This window comes from Mastomys coucha, unplaced genomic scaffold, assembly GCF_008632895.1.
Source record: "Mastomys coucha isolate ucsf_1 unplaced genomic scaffold, UCSF_Mcou_1 pScaffold3, whole genome shotgun sequence".
Taxonomy (NCBI): Eukaryota; Metazoa; Chordata; class Mammalia; order Rodentia; family Muridae; genus Mastomys; species Mastomys coucha.
The window spans coordinates 59,741,131-59,750,184 of NW_022196909.1; positions in this window are offsets into that span (position 1 = coordinate 59,741,131).

Below are 9,054 nucleotides of genomic sequence, written 5' to 3' on the forward strand. Positions count from 1 at the left end.
AAAAGGCAACTTAGGAAAGAAGGAATTATCTCCATTCACAATCATGCCCAGAATGCATGGTGATGGTATTGTGAAGCAGCTGGTCACACTGTCCAAAGTCAGAAAGCAGAGAGGTGAGTGCCAGTTCTCAGTTGGATTCCTCTGTTCTCTTCTTTCTTATTTAGTCAGAGACCCCATCCCCATGGAATATTGGGGCATACATTCATGGTATGTCTTCCTCAAACCTAGGCAGGTTAGCATAGGGAATAGTGTAGTGACCTGGGACTCCACTTGGCTTGGGCTGTACATAAGCCCCTCTTCTAACAATGCACTTGGCAGCCTAGTTCTCTTACCTTAGTGTACTATGTGCATCTCTCCTTGGAATTGTACCTAACAACCTGTTAGCAGTGTAGGACCTCTACCTGCCTTGAAATGCACACAACGCTTCCCTTCAAGTAATTGAGTAAATATCTCTTTCCCTTGATGAGGCAGGATGGTTTATATTCAATTCTATTCCCAATATATTGGGTGAAGAGTAGGACAGCCAGTCAATCCAGCCTGACCTGGTTTGGGGGCATGCATAATATAGTCAACTGTCATCAGAGTGCTTTTTGGGAGGATACATTTCCCATCTTATACCTTTGCATAATTGGTATGCATGTGGTTAAAGTCAGATATATTGTGGGACAGGAGATATACAGTACAGAGATGGCTATATAACTCAAAACTGCCAGTCAGCGTAGAGAGCCATCTAAGCTATATCCCTTAACCAAGCAGTTCCTTTCTTGAACCCTATAAAAGGACACTCCAAATGATGATCAGTATCCTTGAGTACGCCCACTCATGTGGCCTGCTGTCAGTCTTGACAGCATTTCTGATGTGTACAGTCTATTTGCATGGAATAAAGTTAGCTTTATGCTACTTCTGTAAGTCCATGTGAGCTCTTATTTCAGTCTTATGAATAAGAAGCCAAGAACCTAGATGCACCTGTCCCAGACCCCAACCACTGGTGACAGAACCTCTCTGAAAACAGCTTTACAGATACATATATGGATGCCTTGGGGTTTCTATTGTTATGGTGAAACACCACTACCAAAAACAACTTGGGAAGGAAATGGTCTATTTGGCTTCCACTTCCACAGCACTGTTCATCAGTTCTAAAGGAAATCGGGACAGGAACTCAAGAAGGGTAGGAACCTGAAGACAAGAGCTGATGTCTGCGTCACAGAAGGGTGCTGCTTCCTGGCTATCTCCTTATGACTTGCCCACCCTACTTTCATGTGGAACCCAGGACCACCTGCCCAGAGGTGGTACCATCCACAATGTACTGGGCCGTCCTCCATCACTAATTAAGAAAATGCCTTACAGACCTGCCTACAACCCCTCCTTATGGATGCATTTTCTCAACTGAGTCTTCCTCCAATGACTCTAGCTTGTGTCAAGGAGACATAAAATTAGCCAGCACAGTGGGTGTTTGTCTCGTAGGTGATTCTAAGTCCAGTCAGGTTGACAAGATGAATGAATCCAGGTCCCATGCATCAGTTATCTCATGACCTTTGTGAGCAGGTCCCAGTGACTTGAATCTTGTTTGCTGAGGGTAAGGACTTCATAAAGGGACAGCCTCATGCACATTATACTGCTGCAGGCTGGGGGCTTTGTGTTCTATCCAAATCTGCACATGCTTAAAGAAACTTGCACACTACTAAGACATTCTTCATTTGTAGATGGTGCACCTTAGTAAGTATCTCATTTCTCCCAATAATTTACTGTACATGCAAAAAGACAATTCAGTATTTTAGGATAAGATTTCATTTACTAACAGTGATAGACCATGTCCACTGAACTTAACCAAATATTCAAAGGTAGAGCTTAAAGTAAAATATTTTGAGATCAGAAACCGTCATTCCTCACTAAAGAGTAACTTGCTATTAAACTGTCTGCATTCAGTCAGTCAATCAGTCATTCAAAATCTCTTTAGCACCTATGCAAGCCAAACAATATGGAGTACTACTCTAAACTTGAAGTCCAGAACGCAAGCTGATTTGTGGAATTGTAGAATCAGAGTCATTATACCACTTAGATCAACGTCTCCTATAAAGTAAATAAAAACGTGTTTTGTCCAGACAGATCATCTTATTTTAAATAAAGCCATATGTGCCATTGTGCTTTATGAAATATACATTTATGTAAAGGTCATTGTGAGGTGGGTGATCACCTCCTTGGTACAGTACATGAATAATGCTAAAGCCTTCAGGTCCCATGGTGTGGTGGTACATGCCCCAAACCCCAGCACTCAAGAGGCTGAGTAAAGTCCAAAGGTGTGAACTGAGGAGCTGGCTCAGTGGGAAAGTGTTCAATCTGCAAACCTGATGACTTGGGTTTGAGTTCACCAGAGCCCCACCTCCCCCATTAAAAACTCCATTTGCAGAACACATGTGGTGGCTCACTATCTGTAACTCTAGTTCCAGAGGATTCAAAGCCCTCTTCTGACCTCCAAGGGTATCAGGCATGAATATGGTGCAGAGATATATATGGAGGCAAAATTCTCATACACATAAAAAAAGTATTTTTGAAAGCCATATGTAGTAATAAATCTGTGCTCCCTGTGTTTCTACAGGAATAGGGAGACAGAGACAGAATTCCCCATAGCTTGTGGGCCAGCTAGCCTGGCATAGACAATGGCAAACAAGATCCCTTGTTTTGTATATGGTGAAAAAGCAAAAACACCCTAGGTTGTCCTGGGGCGCGTGGGCAACTCCAATCCCAAACACACTCTATGCATTCTAGGCAACCCTGGGCTACATATGGCCATGTCTAAGAAAGAGAGCCAAGCAATTTCTTAATAAATAATTCCCCAGCAGGCAGTGAACGGAACCATTGCCTGCCAGTGTCTCCTCAGCTCTCCAATAATACTGACTAGTGTGTGTCCTCCAAAAGCTTTGGACTACCTTAATTTGGATGCAAGAGTAATTTCTTTTTCTATTGACACAAAGTATCACCTGAACTTTCTTCATGTCTTATTTTGGAAGAAATTTATGACATTTTTAACTTTAGGAAGTTTTGCTTTTCCTGATATTTTATTACTTTGCATGTTTGAAACATTTCAATCCCAGACAATAAATATTATGTGATTATTGTTTTCATATGAACAGGCTATTTCCTCCTGAATTTTCTAACCCCTTTTCCCAGCTTATGATACTAAAAATTTATTAGTAACAGCTTTCCCAGAATCACAGACAGTGGAAATGGAAGGGCAGCAGGGGAGAGAGAAGAGAGCCAGGGTAAAAATAAACAGAGGTGTGTGGTTTTCTTCCTGATGAGTCTCAGTTTTTCTTGTTCAGTTGAAATGAAGATTATATTTATTCTATAAATCATTTTTATGATCTGTCATAACCAGTTATACTAGTCAATGGCATTCTTACATCATTATTGGGAAGCAAAATGAATCTCAACAAACCAGATGATGTTAGCACACCATGAGTCTTCGTGGTTTGAAAGCATTCACCCTTAAAAGCTCCCTGATGGCTCTCCCTCAGCTTCAAGTTTTAGACCAAGGAGCACTTCTTCTAAAAGACCTCTCTGGCCACCCTTTAAAATACTGAAATGCCAATCTCTGGCCCAGAATGCCACATTCCTCATCCTGGCTCCTTCAGCACGCTTATACTTACCACCTTCTAACAAACCATTTTCACCAATTTATTTTCTAGTCTCCTTCATGTAGAATTTAGACCCTGCCATCAGTAGCCAAAGTCTGCTCTGTCCGTCTCTGTATCCGGCTATGCAGAACTGTACCTGGCACCATAATGGGTGTCCGGTCAGCATTTGCTAAACAAATTTAAGACTATTCAGGACTGACTTCTGCAAAGCCCTGCGAATCTCTCACCATTCTGCCTCAGCTCCCAGTAGGAACCCACCCCCAAGCACCCTGACCCTCCTCAGCTGTGTTTGTCAAGATGACTTTTTAAAAAAATAATCTTATATGTTTTGGAACACAGATGACTTGGTAGACAAAAATGTGTCTAACAAAAGCCTAACAACCTGTGTTCGATCCCAGATCCTCAATAAAAGGGGAGAACAGACTCCCAATACTTGTTCTCTAACTTCCATACATGTAAGTGGTCATAGTCACACACATAACACATACATGCACACTAATCATTACATGTTTTTGTTTTAAGTTTTACATTGAGGGGCTAGAGAGAGAGCTCAGCACTTAAGAGCATTTGTTGTTCTTGCAAAGGACCCAGCTTCAATTCTCAATCATCCACATCAGATAGCTCACAGGCACTTCAAATGTCAGTTCTGGAGGAATCTGATGCCTTCTTCTGGCCCCCTCAGGAACGTGCATGCCTATGGTGCATACAGAGAAGCAGGTATGCACACACATAAAATTGAAAAAACTTTATAAAAATTTAGATTAATAATAAATTTTTACAATTATAATGCTTCATAATTCACATTGCATCTCCAACAGTAAAAATACAGCCAATAAAATTAGTCCTGGTGTAGTTGGGTTTCCAACATAATTACATCAAACTTTATAGCCATACTCTATCTGGATACTTATTTACATTTTCATTTTATGACAATTCAGACTAGCATTTGTCAAGTCACAGGCTGCAAAGTTTTTTAAATGGGACATCAAGAATACGTTCTGAAAAGGAATCAGTTCAAAGTATAGTTTACACATAGCAGTAAACACTTTCAGATGAGAAGTGCATCCCATGACTTTTAATGAACACAGTTGTGTAATCACTGCCACAATCAAGAGACGAGATTCCAAAAGCCTTCTCTCAGGTCTCTTTGTAATTGATCTGCTATCCTGTCACTCGCTCCTGGCAACCACTCCTGTTTTTTGTCCCAGTGGTTTTTATCATTTCCAGAATGTCACCAAAAAAAAAAACCCAAAAAAACAAAAAACAAAAAACAAACAAACAAAAAAAACCCCAGCAATTCCATATGAAGTTGACATTCAAGACATCGGACTTCTTATACTTAGCACAATGCTTTTGAGGCTTTACCCTTTGCCTTGTGCATTAGCAGCACCTTGCTTTGGACAGCTAATATTCCATCAGCTGGATGCCCTGCCGCTTGATTTTCTGTTCACTAATGAGCAGACATTCAGATTGCTTCTGGCTTTTTGCTATTGGGATTAAAGTTGTGATAGCTAAGGGCAGACAGATCTTTGTGTGGATATGTAAGAAAGACAGCTGAGGGGAAAGCAGCCGTCGGCCAGCAAGCAGTGTTCCTCCATGATTTGTGCCGCACTTCTTTGGCTGTGAAGTGAGTTCCTTAATCAAAGGCAATGCTAGGTACAATAGCAAGCAAGCCTACCTTCAAGTTCCTGCTTTGGGTGTCTGCCCTAACTTCTCCCAGTGATGGACAATTATCTGTTCTGCACAGTGGCACCCATTTGCAGTCTCAGTGTTCCCACAGTATAGATGAGGGACCGGAGGGCGAGGAGGGGGGGGACAGAAGAAACCCCAGAGGCTTGCTAGCCCATTTTCCTGACATATATATCGACAAACAACACACAAGATAAAAAGAGAGGCTCAATGCCTGAGCTCATTCTCTGACCTCCACCTGTGTATCATGGCATGCCCACACCTGAACTCATACAAATGAACACTAAGGAAGAGAGATGGAGAGAGATCCAAGGAATCATCAGAGCCAAGAAGAACTGAAAGAAACATAGCAGCATATGATGTGGTGCCCTAGGCGTGACCCAGGAATGGAAAAAATAAAATAGAGAAAAGTTAGTAAGATCTAAGCAGAGCTGGTATACCGTGGTAGAAGCATCTTCATTGGTTGAATCACTGTAAATAAGTGATAACCACATTGGTCCATTAAAAGTTGCTGATACAGTGAAAACATGGATCTCAAAGAAGAATGGTTTAGGTTGTGTGAGAATTGTATACTGACTATAATTTTCAATGAATATAAAACTATTATAAAACTTAATGAAAATCTATTTGAGTGTTACTTTTGTCTTTTTTCTGAATTTCACTCCCCCGTAATACCCCATAACCAATAATGATACATGTGGCTAGCTATTACTAACTCATGTTAGCAGCCAAGAAATTGGAAAGGGGAGAAAATAAAAATATGTAAATTGTTCCACACCTAAGTAAATATGCTGAATTTAAGAGAAGAAATCCTTATAAGCTCTATCACCAGCAATCATTGATTGGTCCAATGGCCATCATTAATACTGATCAGCCCATAAGCCAATCCATATTGCCTCTGCCTTCCAAAAATACTTTGATACCACAGTTCCTTGCCTGGAGGGTGAACCTGCCTATTTACACTTTAGTTATCTTTTACAGTGAGCATCTTTCTCCTGATTAAGAAAACACCCCAGGGCTAGAGAGATGGCTTAGCAATTAAGGACATTTGCAGAGTTCAATTCCCAGCACCCATGTCCAGTGGCTTATAAATGCCTATAGCTCCAGATTCAGGGTATCTAACACCCTCTTCTGACTTCCTTGGTGTGCTGGCTAGTCTTCTGTTAGCTTGACATACAAACTTGAGTTATCTGAAAGGAGGGAACCTGAATTGAGAAAATGCTTCTGTAAGATCCAGCTGTAAGGCATTTTCTTAATTAGTGATTGATGGGGGAGGGCCTAGGCCATTGTGAGTGGAGCCATCCCTTCCTTGTTAGTCCTTGGTCCTATAAGATAGCAGGCTGAGCAAACCATGAGGAGCAAGCCAGTAAGCAGCGCTCCTCCAAGACCTCTGTATCAGCTCCTGCTTCCAGGTTCCTATTTGTATGAGTTCCTGTCCTGGTTTCCTTTGGTAATAAACAGCAACGTGGAAATATAAGCCGAATAAACCCTCCCCCCGCAACCTGCTTTTTGTTCATGGTGTTTTGTCACAGCAATAGAAACCCACACTAAGACACTTGGGTACACACGCACACACACACACACACACTCAAATGAAAATAAAACAAATCTTTCAAGGAAATCACCCCCAGGTTTTGCTCAGTTAACACATGATTCATTACCTCTCATAATTCTGAAGTCAGGATTCCCACAGGCCTTTGACTAGATAGCTCTGCTCCACTTGTCTTCATTGGGTAATGATTCACCTAGCAAACATCCTAGGTGGGCCAGAAAGCTCCAAAAGGCTGTCCTCATTTAAGTGGTGCCTTGGTGTTCCCCTCAGAGTGGCCTTTCTCCTTGCTTATGTCAAGCTTTGCTTCCTCTCGGGATAGTGAACTCAAAGTGATTGACTTCAAATCCAACTGCCTTCTAAGAAAAAAACAAACAAACAAACAAAAAAAGCAGAACTTCCATGCCTCTTTAGACTCGTCTCCGGTGCCCCACAACCTCTCTTCTGCTGTATTTTGCAAACAGAGAGCTAGTCATAGATAAATTCAGGTTAAGAAGAATAGAAATAAAGAAGCTGTGGTTGAGACGGACAGCAGAGTTTGCAGCCATCTTTGATTCACAGCGTGAGCTGTAGAAATCTCTGTTTCCTGTCTAAATTAGCTTTAACTATCAACTTGACACAGCCTAGAGTCAGCTGCAAAGAGTCTCCAGTGAGGGATTGTGCTGATCAGATTGGCCCATGGACAAGTCTGTGGGAGACTGTCTTGACTATTAATTAATACCAGTGGGTCCAGCCCACTGTGGACAACAGCATTCCCTGTACATGTGATCCTGGACTCTATAAGAGAGCTAGTTAAGGATAACCAGCCAGCCCTTGGCCAGCAAACAGGCTTCCTCCACAGTTCATGCTGCTTTTCTTTGGCTGTGAATTCATTCCTTGGCCAGAGGCAACACTAGGTAGAATAGCAAGCAGGCCTCCTTTCAATTTCCTGCTTTGGGTTTCTGCCTTGACTTCTCTCACCTTGAACTATGACCTGTAAGCAGAAATAAACCTTTCACTCCAATAAGTTGCTTTTGGTCGTGATGTTTGTTGCAGTGACAAATGAACTAGAAACGTTCCTCTGGGTTTGAAACTTTAATTCCCTGGTTTGGAGGTTCTGCATCTCAGGTATCCAAGTAGCTCTGTTCAGATCTTATGACTCTGCATGTTAATAAGTAATGCTTGGAAACCCGTACCTCTGTGACTTAGCCCGCACCTCTGTGCCTTAGCCCGTTCTTGATGGTGTTAGCTTTTTGATCATTTCCACTTCAGTGCAGGAGCCTGCCCACTGCATTCATTTGTATTTTTGAGTACCACCGAAGTAGTCCATGTCTCATGTGTTCATTGGCCCAGAGTCCATGTTCCTTTCTGAATTGCTTAATCATGGCCTTTGCCCATTCTCCTCTTGGATTGTTCCTTGTGTGAATGTTGATGTTCTTATGAAATTTGGGTCATTAAAGTTTAATTGACCTCAGACAACCCTGACAGGTTTTTACATATTATGAATTATTCCTGTTTTTAAAAATACTATGAATTATGCTGGTCTGGAAATAAATTATCCTTTTTTCCACTCACGTATTTTTGATTCCTCTAGTTCACATCACCTTTTTCAGTTTGCCCTCACAGTGTTTGAAACTGCAGGTGATATCATTCTTCAGGTGAGGCCACTGACACTAACAGAAGAAAGACTCAGGTGTGTGGATGTTGATGCTCACAGTGATGCTTGGGTGAGTGTCTAGGTCAGTTCTGTACCAACAGGACAGTTGGCTACTTCACAAGGACTGGGGTTTCCTTAGATCTGACTCTATGAAATCCAAGCTAAGGAACTGGGGAGATAGCTTGCTTGGTTAAGAGTCCTCCATGTAAGCACAAAACCCTGAGTTTGGATTCCCAGCACCCATATAAAAAGCTGAGCCATCTTATGTGTTACATCACATGTGTCTATCACACTAGCTGAGGATGGGAGGAAGCCAAACAGACCCCTGGAAATCACTGGCCAGCCAGCCTTTCAAGTTAGCAAGCACTGGGTTCAGTGAGAGAAACTGTCTTAAAAGAAAGTGGGGAAAATTGAAAGTTACCTGACCTTTGAACAAAAGCACGCACACACGCACATGTGAGTGCACACATGTGAATTGCACAATGCACACAGGCACACACAGAGATTCAATCCAGTCATATGTCCTGGCCCTACCCCAGATAGCT